Source organism: Neolamprologus multifasciatus, chromosome 3, assembly GCF_963576455.1.
Source record: "Neolamprologus multifasciatus chromosome 3, fNeoMul1.2, whole genome shotgun sequence".
Classification (NCBI taxonomy): domain Eukaryota; kingdom Metazoa; phylum Chordata; class Actinopteri; order Cichliformes; family Cichlidae; genus Neolamprologus; species Neolamprologus multifasciatus.
The window spans coordinates 9,550,865-9,567,329 of NC_140441.1; the positions used below are offsets into that span (position 1 = coordinate 9,550,865).

The following is a 16,465-nucleotide window of genomic DNA, read 5'->3' on the forward strand; positions in this document are numbered from 1 at the left end:
TTTATGACAGGCACAGATTCATCATTGTCTTTATGGAAACAATGTACAAAAATGCAGTTTAAAATTTGTCTAAAGAACTAATATATATGATAAAAACCTGATTTATATCTATTAAAGTAGTACTTTACCCTGAACAATGAATTTGTTTTGTATTTGTATCCATGAAATTAAGTCAGTGAAAAAAACACTTTATATTTGAATTTATTAACTTTGCTGCTTCACATGAATTTTGTTAGTAATAAACATTACATTTGTTTTTTTCATTTTCATTTAATTATACACAGCAACATAATGACTCACAATTGTGCAACTTACAGGCAAATATCACAATCATACACGGCACTTGCAACTGCATCAAAAACATGACCTGTTTGAACATTTATCCTCACAATATATGTAATATTTACTTCTTTTTCTTTGATCAAACTGACATAGTAGCAATAAACTGAAGAACAATGTAGGAGCAAAGCAATCAGCCATAGAAGTTTTAAAGAAAATCTATACCCTGTGTCCACAGACACTGAAAAACACGCTAAGATGAATGTGTGCAGCTGCATAATTCAAATGATATAATACTATGGAGGCATGCTTAGTTTGAAAAACAACTCAAGTAAAGTCTCATAAATTCAATTTCCTTGAATCAAAATGTACAAATAGACACGTTCAGTTTGTTCTAAATATATTCTGTGCACTGTCAACCTTCTGAATGATGTTCATGCTGTTTACAGTCAGGTTAAAGTGAAGAGAAGTGTGCACGGGTTTGCCACAGCGCCTCAAATTTTTGATCAGAAATCTTTGTAAAACCCAGAGAACCACACAAATAAGAACAACGAAATGAGACCAAAGCTAACCGATCCTGCAGAGAAACCAGATAATTGCTGTGGTGATAAAGACAATTATTATTATTGCTTTTTGTTTTAGTCTTTAGCATTTACAGTTTTAAAGGTTTTTTTTAATAAAAAATCTTTTTCGCTGTTGAATTGATTTTCTTGTTGTTACGTTTTAGTTAATGGACTCAGGCGCAGACCAGGAATCTTTGCAGAGTTAACAATCAGTTTATTTACACAACGACACCAGGTGATACTATTTACAACGTGCTGGAGGGAGGGGAGGTAATACCTACAGCAATACCTACAGCATGTTCTAATCGCTCTAATAGGATATTATGGTCAACAGTATCGAATGCTGCACTAAGGTCAAGAAGGACAAGCACAGAGATGAGTCCACTGTCAGAGGCCATAAGAAGATCATTTGTAACCTTCATTAAAGCTGTTTCTGTGCTGTGATGAACTCTGAAACCTGACTGAAACTCTTCAAATAAACCATTCCTCTGCAGATGATCTGTTAGCTGTTTGACAACTACTCTTTCAAGGATTTTTGATATGAAAGGAAGGTTGGAGATTGGCCTATAATTAGCTAAGACTGCTGGGTCTAGAGATGGCTTTTTGAGTAAAGGTTTAACTGCAGCCACCTTGAAGGCCTGTGGTACATTGCCGATTATTAGAGATAGGTTGATCATCTTTAAGATCGAAGAATTAATTAATGGCAGGACTTCTTTGATCAGTTTTGTAGGAATGGGCTCTAAAAGACACATTGATGGTTTGGAGGAAGTAATTATTGAAGTTAACTCAGAAAGATCGATTGGAGAAAAAGAGTCTAACTTAACATCAATGGAACTAAGAGTAGCTGTAGATAATATTACATCTGTGGGATGATTATTGGTAATTTTTTCTCTAATGATAAAAATTTTATTCGTGAAGAAGTTCATGAAGTCATTACTAGTTAACTACGATTTTTGGATTGTTCAAAAGCCAGAGAAATAACTACGATGACCTGGATGACTGAGAACCTTCACAGACATTACTAGTTAACGTTAAAGGGATGGTTGGCTCGATAGAGCTCTGACTTTTTGTCAGCCTGGCTACAGTGCTGAAGAGAAACCTGGGGTTGTTCTTATTTTCTTCAATCAGTGACGAATAGTAAGATGTTCTGGCTTTGCGGAGCGCTTTCTTATAAAGCACAAACTATTTCTCCAGGCTAAATGATGATCCTCTAAATTTGTGACACGCCATTTCCTCTCCAGCTTACGAGTTATCTGCTTTAGGCTACGTGTTTGAGAATTATACCACGGAGTCAGGTACTTCTGATTTGAGACCTTAGTTTTCACTGGAGCTACAGTATCCAGAGTCGTACGTACACTGTTAGCCTTTGCAGTAATTTCCATAGCTTAGTACTGCAAAATCAACAGTAAAAAACTCTAAAGGATGTTAGCAGTGTAGTACTGTAATTTGCATGTAATTGTGGGAAAATTCCATGAGATTACATTATTTTTACGGTAACTCACCGTACTCATGGAAACAGCTGTAAAATACAGCAAATGTAACAATTGCCGATGTTACTGAGATTATACTATTACACCATCCGGATTTCTGTTGTTTTCTACTGTAGATCTAAGAGTAATTACTTAAATTCTCATTCAGAGTGTATTACTATAAAATGCAATTCACTGTGAAAGTAGTATAACATATAAACTACAATACAGCATAATTTTCAACTTAAGGAGTAAGTCGCAGCCACACTAAAATTTAATTCCTTGAACTGAATGTAACCTCATATATTAATAAATGTATTTGTTTATTCAAACAATGTGAAACATTATTAATACTATTAATTAATAGTATACTTGTAAGGTTAGTATTGTGATAGAGTCGAGTATATTTTAATTATACTCTTGTAGACATTATGACATTATGCTAGTACAATTATGGTGAACAAAAAGTACATCTAAAAGTTAATTTCAAGAATACTGTTATGTACTAAAATGGGGGGCATTATTAGTATACTACTAGGTAAGGTATACTTGGGAAATATAATTGAAGTATACTTATTTGTTGAATGGCCAGCAACAAAAACTAATGGGTACATTTAGAGTAATGTTTAAAATGACTTCATTTAGCAGGGTGTTCCTTTTTTCTCTTCTTATTCTTTCTTATACTGGACCTTCATTTGTTTTGTATGAGGTGGTACTTTTTAAGACACCTCTGCCTAACTACAGTGAACTAACCTAATAATATGCTCTGGTCGTCATTTTACACAAGTTAAGTTGTCACATCCATGAAACCTACACCACTAACCAGCATCAGTCCTACAACTTCACTCTCAAAATTAATAAATTCTGGGACAAGCAGAAACTGTATTTTTAGCGGTGCATTATGTTGCAGGCCAAACTGCTATTAAATGCACTCTCCTAAAGAAATAATTCCTTTGTAGCACCACTTCGTCTTGGTTCAGAAGAGATGTCCTGGATATACGTGATAATGTAACACGGGTGTTTATGTTTGTTCATGTTTAGCGCGTTGGGTTGTGTTCTTAAAGCGATTGTTACGTTTTTAAAACTTTTTAATGCGGCAGGTGCGATAGCCGACACCACACCTTCACCTGACGTACAACGTGACGTATGACGCACACGTCGGGTATTCACTTTCAAAACAACAATGGGGATAGAAAATATTGCTCGAGGTTGTTAATGCTCCTTTCGCTGGTTGCCAACCACCAGTAAATAACAACAAGAAGAAAATATTGATCTGCTTCTCTTAGTTTTGCACGTTTAAGCCGCAAGTCAGACTCAAACAAAGCTGCAAAGCAGGAGAACAACATGGCCATATTCTGTGCCACAGATCCAGTTCGCTGCAGCACAGAGTGATGATGAGACCGTTAACATGTGCAACTTAGAAGTAGTCAGAGGTAACTGGATGTTCAATCGGGTTAAATGCAAGGTTGATTGGATTATATCTGAAGATCATATGCTATTCGTGATAACTCTGCTAGACTCCAAATTGCTCATCCATACGGGAGTATCTCAAAATTAAATGAAACCACTTAACACTTTTTCCCTAAAACGGACTGACATGGGACACATTAAAGTTGGATTGACACCAGCTAATCAGTCTGAAGGTAAGTGTTTTTTCACCTATTCGAGAGACGTCCGAAATGCGTTCTTATTACTGTTTGTTTTGACTTTTAAGCTACCCTACCAGGATATTTTCATTCAAATGCTAAGACAAAATGTCAATATCTATGAATGTGGAGACTCAAAAGACTAGTTAGGTAATAGTTGCCAATGGATTTATGAGACTTGATAGACGTTTGCAACAGGTGAATCGGTGAGCTACCGAGGTTGCGCCCAAATGCTTAAAGCTGTTAGCTGGTGAGTGTTTTCAGGTGTGCTTGTACTACCTGTACGGTGCGGAGTGCTGACTAAGTCATGTTAAACCCATTAAAGCGTCGAGCTCAAATATCTTGTCATTTTTGTGCACTGTTCTCTTGTCGGCACACATTTTCTGTTTATTGAAGCCTTTTGTGAATAATTTTGATCATGTAAAAACTGGGAATTGGTCCCTATTGACAATACTCTTATTTTTTGCATTGCATATGTCATTTAGGAAAGGTAATTGGTCACTGAACTTTTTGCAACTATGTGTATTTCTAAATTTTGTGGCTTCAGTGCACACAAATTTATATTGTTCAGTTTGCATGTTAAAAGCCTGCCAAGCACCCCAAGGCTGATTATGCTTGGTAAGAAGTCATTTATGAAATAGAGCTGATTAGACCATATTACAATTTCTGTTTGGCACAGGAGCTTTTTGTGGACACAGGTATCCAGTCTCTGTTTTGTTAGCTCAAATTTCTGTAATTTCCTTTATAAACCAAGGTTGTTGGACATGTGTCTCAGTGAATCCAGCAAAGTAACAATATCAAATTTCACATTACATATTACTGATCAACATAGTAGTCTAGCTACATTAACAGCAGAAATACTGAAGTTCCAATGTTGCACACTGAGTCAGCGTGTGCAACATTGGAACTAATTCAGAGGTATGTTTGAACAGTTAGCTAATAGTGATAGATGATGAATAAATTATCCTTAAGTAACTCATTATTTCAAATCACAACTCAATGTTACTGTATGTTACTATTTATTATGGCATGTTTTAAGTTTTTTTGTAAGGATAAACCCTGAAGAGGGAACAAAATGTACCTCCAAGGTTGGGACAAGCAGAAAGACTGGGACCACTGTGAAACGATTAACCATCATGTCACAACTTTCCTCCAGCGGCTTACTGAATTTGAGTGGAGAACTTCAAATTAGGTAATTTGCCATTTTTAGTGAATTTCTTGTATAATTTAAGTGAACAATGTGTTGTTACCTGTGTCTCCACAGATGATCCATGGCCCATGCTTTCTGGACATTTACACAAGACTTACAACAATGAAGACAAGCTCTCTTGCCATCTTGCAAGACGCTGTCTCTGTCCAATAGGTTTTTTTGAGTGCAACAGTTTTGATTTTTTTTTTCTTCTTTTACCTGTTTGTTAAAAATTATTTCAGCTACTTACACTTTAATTGTCACATGCATTGGCTCACCCTACAAATCAATGAACTCAGTCCACAAAGCAAGATCAGGGTTCAGTGCATGTCAGTCAAGTTCCTTCACACCACACACGCTCATCCATGTCCTTGTGGACCCTGTTTTGTGCATTGATTTGGTGGTGTGAGACAGTATTTTGGACAAAGTGTATATAAAGGCAGACGTGTGGGGCTTGATATTATATTCATTACAATTCAGTTTATATGTATGGTGCCAACAAAATGAATGCCAAGGCACTTCACATTGTAGGTTTAAGACCCTACAAAATATAACTAAGAAAACCCAACACTTGAGCATATGTTATCTGCCATGATATGGATATGACATAATATCATTATTGTTTGTACAACCATCTGAGAAAATAATGGATTACATGGTTTAGTAAAAACAAGTGCTTCCTCGATGAAAATATGTTTTCAGTTCTTTTCAGTTTTTGATTTTGGAAATGTGTATTTCAGCAGAGGAAAATCAGAACTGAAATAAAGTGGTGTAAAGCACATGAATTATATTTTGTGTGTGTGTGTGTGTGTGTGTCTATCTATCTATCCATCCAATTTTTTTGGAACCCTCCAGTCTCTTACAGTATGTTACTGTTAACTGAAATTACGGTCAATTACGACCTGTTAAACAGTAAATGACCGCCTGTTGGGACACGGTGTCCTCTAGCAGAGATGAATATTTTTGGTAGGGGAGACCGGGGATAGTTGTAACATTTTTGACATTTCTGTCTGTAAATTAGAGCTCTTTTAAGGTAGTGGATTCAAAATGTAATGCAAAGTATTTACATGTCTCGGCTATTAAATAGTGCAGCTATTTTCTCTGCAGCACAATTACCCATTGCATGGTATGGTCTCAAACACAAAGAGTGAAATGTACCCCATAGTCTGGGTTAGTTGTAACATATCCTGGGGTGAAATGTAACACAATGAAATAAGGGTACTAACAAAACATTAACATGTAATCTTTGTTTATTCAACACATGAATGCACTTAGAGCCATTTATGTAGCTGTGTGTGTGTGTGAGACAGAATGCAGAAATCTAGCTTTTGAACATATGCCAACCCCCCAAAAAAGACAAATTATGGATTTTTCTGCAACTGAATATTTCATTAATTTTGGTTGGTCTTCCTTGAGTTTGGCCTCATTGGCTCAGTGGGCATTATAACCTACAACTCTTGCACCAATGAACATAACAGTGAAGCTGAAAAAATGTAGTTGTTCACCAGCATCGCAATTCCATTACTTTTTATCATGGCTTTCCTTGGTGTGGTTTGCAAAGTGCTTCAGAAAGATGAGAAATGTTTCTTGCACCCATCCTGATTTATTTCCACTACCAGTACTTCCTACTGGTCCGTCTCTGACACAGTGGTCTGCATAACGAATGTGTGGGAACACAAACAGTGGAGGAATTGTGTTGCCAATGGCATTAACCGCATATACAAAGGCGACTAGTGAACCTCTCTCTGCTGATTTCGTTGCCCAAACTTGTTTAATATAAGTTAAAGTAATAGTGTGGTAAGTTGTAACATCTGCATTATTGTTACAACTAACCCAGACTGTTGCTGTTACAACTGACCCAGACTCCTATAGCCATGAACTAGCTAACATTACAGCCAACAGCTAAAACATTAGCACTAAAGACCTACACAGAATATATCCCGGTAGACATACAAATAACATAATTTAAGTTTGATGAGTTTAACTGCAAAGCAGATAATGCTATTAGAAATTGAAATAAAGTAGAAAAACTTACTTTTTGGTATACAAATTACTTTTTTTCATGTTAAATTGTCTGTGTTTGACCAAATGTGCTGATTTTTCACATGTGATAGCAGAAATGAATTGGGCATGCACAGGATGAGTCACATCATTTGAAACTTAGCCCTGATTGGAGATATTGGAAGTGTTACAACTGACCCACGTTACAACTATCCCCGGTCTCCCCTACTGATGATGCGTGATAACGGTAAGTTACTGGTTAATATATTGCAGTTTATTACCTTGCAGCGGGCTTACAGTGATATACCGTGAATAAACGGTAGTATACCAATTTCTTAATCACAGTATGATGTTACTTTGTTGACGTAATTTACGACATAACGACATAACGGTATCTCACTGGCGTCACTGTCGCCAGTGAGATACCGTAAAAAAGACTACGGTGCGTTACCATAATTTGTCCAAGAGCATTATACCACACCAGCAAAAAACGGTATCATCCTGCAGAACGGTAAGCTACCGTAACACGGCGTCACGGTATGACGCTGGCAACAGTGAAGCCAGTATGTTACCGTAAAGTGGCGATGAAAAGTCTAACAGTGTAGTGTTAACCTGAGTCACTGATCATTTGCAGTATTACAGAGTCTGGCAGTCTTTGCATGATGTCCACGTCACTGTAAGTTTCTAGCTGACTCTCAGGTGTGACAGGTGTGCCAGCAGGAAAGAGTAATAATAACCTGCATCCTGACGTTTGTCGTGCAAGATTAAAGGAGCCAGGCTTTGTTCACACAGCTAGGATTGTATTTTACACTGACCCTGGGTCAGTATAAGTATCATACAGTTTAAACAAAGCACTGAAACTTGCACATATTTATTACAGATGCACTGAAGCTAATCGAGATATTTGCTGTCAATCTGTGGCTGCGATTAAACACTTTACTGAAAACTTTATTAACTAGTAACTTCATCAGTCATGACAGAAGCTAATATTTCTGTGCTAACATCGTTTAAACAGTAACAGCTTTACTCCAATATAAGCTAACGTTTACACCGTAACTTTAAGCTAGCACCATAAAGACAGTAAAACACGTAATAATATCTACAAATGCATCTTAAAGCTGTTATATTAGCACTCTGTGTATTACTAACATAACCACATTAACATTATTGACACTCACTGACTTTTAATAGTCATTCTATAAATGCTGTCCGTTTAAACGGCCTTACCTGTAAACACTGCTGTATCCACCGGATTCCAGCCAGAGTGGATTCTGGAGTATTCCCACGCTCCTGTTAGTGATCCTCCATCTGGATGGATGATAACAACCTTCTGAACAATCTAGCAGGAGATGGCCCATATCTATGGGACTGATTTGGGCTAATAACGCCCATTGTATGGACTGATAACAGCCGAAGCGGGTGAATAAAGTCACCCAGTCGCTAGCTGTGCCATTACCCAGCATACACCACTCCCTCCATAAATGCAATAAACGATACAAAAGTTATAGCCTATAATTAATTTATCTGCTGTATCTGCTGTTTCTCAGGTAGTTGTTTAATTATATAATTAATAATATTGTGTTCTGTATACGTCACTACAATGTGATTTTGGAAATATATAAATATACGGACAACAGGCTCTTCCGCGGCAATCTCATGTCGTCGATAAGCAACGTTTAGGGAGCTCTATAGTATTAAATGAGAGGACGCTGCACGTCAATTCTCGACGCGAGGGCGGTACCCTGCGCGTCGAGAATTGAAGCAGAGGGAGCCTGACCATGCGTCACACATTTGACGAGTTGGGAGTGAGAACGTGTTGCCCAGGATGGATAAAACTAAAACTTTAATGAACTTATGGCTCCAAAGAGCCCTATCAATTTTTGGTAGAATCCTTTTGACTAAAGGTGAAGGTGTTTCCAGATTTGTGTATCCAGCTCTTTCCCAGCTCTTTAAAAAAACTCATTGCTTTGTGGACCTAAAGATAAAGATGGTTTTGGCTTCTGTACTTCAAGGACCTGAACTACATTTAAGGTGAAATTGCTAAAAGAAGACATAAAATCTCCTGAATCATTATGGCTTTTCATTCCACACAACATTTTTAGCAACATTGGATGTCTACAGTTCTTATTATTTTGTAAATACAGTATATCAAAGTTACCATTTAAAATGTCTGCATTTTCTCAACAGGCATTGTTGGCTTGGAAACTACTATCCATAACTATTATCTGGAATAACGAATGTATCACGAAAACGAACAAATCACTTTATTTGCAGAATTGGATTGATTAAAAATATAATCTATTTAAAATACTTATTTGACTAAAGATTAAAGATTTTAGCTCAGTGATAAAGTCCGTTCTCAGCGGTACTGATTGTGTTGATGAAAAGCTACAAAAAACAGAACACACTATGAAGTTTTACATGTGAGAGACAAACTCCAGGTTTGAGTGTTACATTTAAATAATGAGAAACAACTACGTAAAGATTATATTTAAATCCAGTTGTATGTCAAAAGTTTAATATTTATTACAAAATTCTAAAATTGCATCCTAAAAAGGGATTTTGATTATTATTAATGTAGGATTGTTTTTAAATGGTTTGTTCTTTTTGCTGTTTCTACCATTATACTCAGTTTACAGTTTGTTTTTGTCTTTTAAAAGTTGTTTTTAATTTGAAAGCTTTGAATTAAAACGTGAAATTTTTTTTATGTTATTGTCTTATTAATGTGTAAGTGCATCAATAAAGGTTTGAAATATTCACTTAAACTGCTGCTTCTAAAAATTCGTATTTCATTTTGTAGGTGACAGAGAACCAAAATGGCAACATCAACTGTAATGCTAGATAGCAGGTAAGAACCAGTGTCCCTCCTCTGTAATCTCACTAAGTTTTGTTCTAGTGAGTCAATTTCAGATCTCAGGTTGGAACCTACCAGCACAGCTTAGGGAGGCTTTATTTGTCTCTGCTGCTGTAAGTGTAAACATTTTGAGGCTTTTATTTTGGAAAATTACAGATTGGACATGTTGGGGTTTAAAATCTGAGTAACATGAGAGATCAGAGTTATGTAAAACTCTCCTTAAACAGTTATTAAAAGAAGATTTTGGCGCTACCAGGTTAAATAAAGTAGAGATTATACGACAAGGTTTTAGATAGTAATGTGCGATACCACTGATTTCCTTTCTGATCCGATACCAAGTAAAATTCAGGGTGGTATAATCATTCTGATCCGATATCAGTACTTTGTTCAAAAACTTAATGTGTTATTGTATTTCAGATTATACCTTCATAATGATCAAAGAACATCTAACTACTTGTTCTTATTGTTTAGTTATGAAGCATTATCACATAGAAATAAAAAAAAACAACCTTGAAGTTGTGTGTTAATTGACACTATTTGAACACTAATATCTTGTCATTTAACATGTATTTCTTTGCCTGGACATTTCAACAAGAACATTCAACATTCACATTTTCCCCTCATTCACAGTAGAGCTGTGTCACACTACCAATTTTGGTATCGATCAAGTACTTAGTAAATACTGGGCCAGTATTGCTGATATCAGTACCAATAGTTGTAAGTCATTCAGGCAGCTAATTAGGAGAGAGTAGTGTGCCATGACTTATGACATGAATTTGCAAATTCTGAACACATTTTAATCACCACTATATCACTGTGATTGTTACTTTCCACAATATTTAGTTAACACAACAAAACACACCTTTCAGCTTGTCGTGTGTTTTGGGGTTTTTGGAGACCTGGAATTTCAATGTTTCTGTCTCTAAAGCACACAAAAAGGTTCAGACATTTTTCATAATGCATGTTTGAGGTTTATTTATTTTCCAAAGGAATAATTAGCACAGTTCAGCAGGATACATACTGAGTTTGAAGGATAAAAGCAAAGTATCGATCCAATCGTGCTAATATCAATCCGATACCAATTCTAATGTTGGTATCGATAGTATCGATATCTGGATCGATCTGCCCACCTTTAGTTTTAGACATAGGTCAAGGTTTTTGATGTAAGGAATGTAAATCAAAGAAGCTGAGCAGAGACTTGTTGGATTTGGACAATAAAACCTCTTGTATACCATGAAGATCTGGAATGAGTTGAAGATGGCCCACATGTGTCCCATGAAGTGGGCTGGAGAGGTTTAAAGCCATGGCTGGTTGGGTCACCTGAAAAGCGCAGACATGCACAGCTAAGAAAACGTTTGTGGATTCTTTGTCATATTGAAATTGATTCCTTGAGTTTTGCTGTTGAAATATAACAACTTAGAGTCTCCACTTCTTTTCATTTACTACTCAGCTCTTCCTCAGTGCTTCTGCTTCTTTGCTTAACTCAGAGCGGTTCAGACCTTTACATCGTTTCTACTCTGAGGAAGAGTTTCTATTTCCAGTTGTGTCCAATAATCCAGCTGTGGATCCCCCAGAATCTGAGCTACTTGAGCTGCAGCACAAGTTAAGTGGAGTTTGTGCTGCTCAAACATAAACAAAAATTACAGTAACTATTCTTGATGGCAAATTACTATAAGGTCCAAATCTGTTTGCTGGGAATAAAGAAGCTTTCATAGTTGATTATCCTCAGTAGTCTGTAAACTTTCTATGCTTTCTTTTGTGTTTGTGTGTATGTGTGTGCATGCGTGTGTTTTTGTTTTTTTTTAGACCAAGAAGGATTGGGAACAGGTGTGGAAGAGCGATGTGGGGAGGAAGTTGGATGAAGAGCATAAAAATCTTGTCACAACAAGAAAGCCCAAATTACTGGACTCCATGAAAAGCAATAAGATACTTTGATTGTGTTTTATTTAACCCTGTCATAATTAGGGCTTCCTACAGCCCATCGTTTTCAAATATATATAATATTAATATTAATACCAAATATAATGTTCTTGTTGCCCTTATTCTTCTTCTCACGTGTTGTCATTTGATTTGAGGATTGTCAGCTAAACACTATATTATAAACACTCAGATGAAGGATGTTTGTCCACTAGTGCTACACTGTGACAGTGTGACTATGGCAGTCCAACCATCTCTCTCCCTCTTCCTTCGCTGACAGCTGTGGTGATCATGGTAGATTTGCATACCATAATCTATTTATATAACTCTTTAAAACAACACACGGCCGACCAAATTACTGCTCAGCAGAATTATAAAAACTACAATAAATAAATAACAGAAATTACAGTGTCAGCTACCTACTGAGTCAAAAGCCAGCAAATAAAAATGAATTTTTAACCTTTTTAAAAACCACCACTGAAGTAGATTGGCAAATGTGGAGAGGAAGATCATCGAAGCTTCAGGCCCCCAGTAGAGAATGCTCAGTCTCCTCTAAGTGAGACCATTTAAGGATTTGAAAACCAGTAAAGGGATTTTAAAATAGATCCTAAATTTAATTGGAAGCCAGCGTAAGCAGACCAGAACCAGAGTAATATGTTCCAATATTCTTTTTAATAGTTAGAAAACGTGGTGCGGGATTTTGCACCAGTTGCAGGCGTGACAAAGTGCTTTGGCCAATTCCTATTAAAAGAGAGTTGCAGTGATCCAAGCATGACGTTATGAATGCATGGATAAGAGTTTCCAAGTCACAGTTGGAAAGAAAAGGCTTAACCATTGTCAGAGTCTGAGGTGATAGAATTGGAGTGCAGTGTGGATTTTTAGTCCAACATTAGTAACCTAGCTCTTTCTTACTACTCTCCAGGTAACACGACCATGCTAACTATTGCAAACTGTTTCTCAGAGGCTGCGGATTTTGTTACTCTACCTAAGCATCCTTCAGCCTTGAACTTAAAGGCTGCATAGCCAGATATAATGAGCTGTCTGGTGATCTGGGCGCTGGCATCCTTCATGCAGTGGAGCCATTGCAGCAGGGCACGGTCAGAGCAGAGGGTCAATGAGCGTCCCAGGTAATATGGAAGAGACATGAACGCCCACTGGAACAGATCCTGGGCACCCTTTACGGTGAGGTGAGGGTGATTAAAGGGCTGGTTAGGCCTGTGAAACCAGTCACAGTAATACTCGGCCAGCCCCAGGAACTGCCTCACCTCCCTTTTGGTCTTGGGACATGGGAGGATTTATGGCTTTTTCTCCACCTGTGGATCCACCTGCCTGCCCCCCTAGTTGTACCCCAAATACTGTACCTCCCTCTGTTCAACCGCATACTTCTTTAGGTTGGCATTGAGCCCGCCTGCCTCAGGGACTGGTCACCCACTGCACATGCTCCGCCCAGGTCTCACTGTAGGTGATCACACCATCCAGGGGTGTGGCTGCAGCACCCGGTACATGAGGTACAGGAAAGTGGCAGGGGCTCTGGGAAGTGTGACAAATTAGTTGAAAGCATACGAAGTGAAGAATGCAGATGAGGTAATCTGCCAGTAGCTCTTAGTTAAATCCAGTGTGGTGAAATATCGAGCTGTGCCTAACAAGTGGCTCGTCGACAGGGGGGCATGGAATAAGCATCAAACCATGACACCTCATCCACCTTGCGGTTGTCGACACAGATTTTACTTCAGAACCAGAACTATGGGGCTACACAAAGTGCTGTGCGACTCTTCTATCCACCCACATTTTTAGCATGTAGGTCTATTCCTTCTGAACGAGTGTTCTTTATGTTCACGTAACCTGTAGGGCTGTGAACGCACCATCATGTCAGGCTGCTTTTCAAAATGGTGATAATCTCCTGTAACATTAAAGGTCAAAGGTCACATGAAAACTGTCATGCATTGGGAAGACTAATGCTCCACTGCTGCCACCTGCTGGCTGTTATCATGCAGTGATTGATGCCTCTTTCCATTTACACACAGTGCATACATTCGGCGGCCACTTTATTAGGTATACCTTGCTAGTCCCATGTTGGGCCCCTTTTTGGCTTCTGAGCTGTTTTCATTCTGCATGGCACTGATTCAACAAGCTGCTGGAAACATTCCTCACAGATTCTGGTCCATATTAAAATGACTGCATCACACAGATGCTGCAGATTTGTCCATGATGTGAATCTCCTGTTAAAACCACCTCCTAAGATGTTCTGCTGGACTGAGATCTGGTGACTGTGGAGGCCATTGGAGTATTTCAGTGAACTTGTTATGTTCAAGAAATTAGTTTGAGATGGTTTGATTTTTGTGACACAGTCAGAATACTTCAGAAGGCTGTGGCGTTTAAACAATCCTCAGAATGGGGTCCAAAATGTGCCATTAAAATATCCCCCACTGCACTACACCACCAACGAACTGTTACTTCTCCCTTCTGCAGAAGCAACAGGATCAGGCTTCTGCAAAACTCATCAGATCTGGGTTGTAGCTCCGAAATTATCCATATGATCCTGCTCTGTTTCTGATTTAATTCTCTAAAAAGTACATTTTTAGCAGATTCTGGTTTATGTGAGTCATCTTCTTTTTTATTAGGCATGTCTATTCAACTGCCAGTGAAACCATTATATTGATACAGATATATGTGAGCAGCCAATCACATGGCACAAATCACTACCCATTGGCATTCAGACATGATGAAGTGGATCCAGTGAAGTTCAAATTGAGAACCTTTTTATATTCCTGCCATTCTGCTCTGAAAAGGAAGAAGATGACTCAAATAAACCAGAATCTGCTGAAAAAAGGAACTTTTCAGAGACTCTTAAGTCATCACCAATCCAAAACTCTGAACGTACTTTAGTGTAATCGACACCTCTGGTCAGCAGAGGGAGGTGTTTGCTCTTACAGTGCATTGTGACTGTGAGTAGGCCTACCTACACACACTCAGTGATTATGCATCCATAGACTATTATTGATGACGTCTTTATAATGTTCCATTATGTCCCAGAAAACATTTTGCTGAGTGCAAGTTTTCATGGGTGAGTGTTTGTGTTTATGTGAGTGACTGAAACACTGTGACCACTCATATGTTAAAATTACGCACTCGTACTATAGCGCACTGTCTGTGTGTGTGTGTGAGAAAGAGAGTGTTGCTGATAGCGAAACATATGAATGTCGTGTCTTCATGGGGAAAAAACGCTCATGGAAATCCATCAGCATCATCTACCTGAGTGTTGATCCTCCAGGTGAGTGAGTAGAGTTGAGTGTGTGTGTGATCAGAGGTGAAGCTGCTTCCTGGTTGTTGATGTTTGTTTCTAAAGATGTTGTTGATGAGACTTTGTAGAAAGCAGCTGGTCTGAGTGGATTTGTTGGACTGAAAGTTGATGTGTCAGTTTATGCTGTGCTTATTGTTGCTGTTGTTGGTATTTTGATCTATATAAAACACCATCAGACTCAGGATTCTCACTGAGTTTGACTTTGAAACTGTAACGAGAGACACGATTTACAGATTCATTTTCATTACTGTAATACAACAAGCCTGGACAGCAGAGCTTTAATGTTTACACATGAGCAAATAAATAATCTATTCAGACCAGATGGAGGATCCTCTGTACAGAGATCTTTAAGTCTGAGCTGAAGGAGTCACCCTTCTTTTACCATTGGCACCACTTTGGACATTATCCTCACATAACAACTGTGCCTTCAGCCCCTGGTGTGTCTTTGTCCTCCTCCTTGTTAAACTCCACTTTCTCTGGTTGGTTAACCAGCAGCTGCTTATCACAGGCTCAGATGCAGGTCAGGACTGTTTTAGAGAGCTGAGCACTTCTGATCCTGAGTGATGTCAGAAACTGAGCAAGTTGGACCTGGTTAGTACCTGGATGTGAGACTGTGAAGACCAGGCGTGAACAAACCTGCTAAAAAAGTTTTTACAGGAGACATTTTATGAAGTTCCTGTTAAGTTTCCTCAGATACAAAACAGCTGCTGCTCCGTCATAAAGTGGAGACATTAAAGTTTCAGTGGTGCACTCAGTTGGAGGACCTGCTGTTGCACTTTAGTGCCAGTATTCAAATCAATTTTATTTATATAGCGCCAAATCACAACAAAAGTCACCTCAAGGCGCTTCATAGATACAGAGAAAAACCCAACAATCATATGACCCCCTATGAGCAAGGACTTTGGCGACAGTGGGAAGGAAAAACACCCTTTTAACAGGAAGAAACCTTCGGCAGAACCAGGCTCAGGGATGGATGGGGCCATCTGCTGCGAGTCAGAGAATGGTGCATATAATTAAAATTTTGCTTCATGCATAAAGTTAAAAGATTAAAACTGATAAAACAAGTTTAAAAAAAAGAGACTTTTCCATTTGATTACATTTTGTATGATGGATTATGCAGAAAAAGTAGAATTGGGCTGAAAGATCTCTCTCTTTATCACCTATTCAGGTTGTAAATCGTGTTTTTAAAAAGTAACTAAGTAACTAAGTAATTAATTACTTTTGAAAATAAGTAATCAGTAAAGTA

At 38.0% G+C, this 16,465-nt stretch overlaps 2 protein-coding genes and 1 long non-coding RNA gene across 6 annotated transcripts in view; 2 read left to right on the plus strand and 1 right to left on the minus strand.

Annotated features, from left to right (window-relative positions):
* LOC146521490 (ICOS ligand-like) overlaps positions 1-16,465 on the plus strand; it is a 230,323-nt gene that overhangs the window by 71,763 nt on the left and 142,095 nt on the right. The window lies entirely within an intron of this gene.
* LOC146521491 (hepatitis A virus cellular receptor 2-like) overlaps positions 1-16,465 on the minus strand; it is a 248,697-nt gene that overhangs the window by 54,588 nt on the left and 177,644 nt on the right. The window lies entirely within an intron of this gene.
* On the plus strand, positions 4,824-7,296 carry LOC146521495 (uncharacterized). Its single transcript, XR_014873433.1, has 2 exons — positions 4,824-5,149; positions 5,222-7,296. It is a non-coding gene; the product is annotated as an uncharacterized LOC146521495 (long non-coding RNA).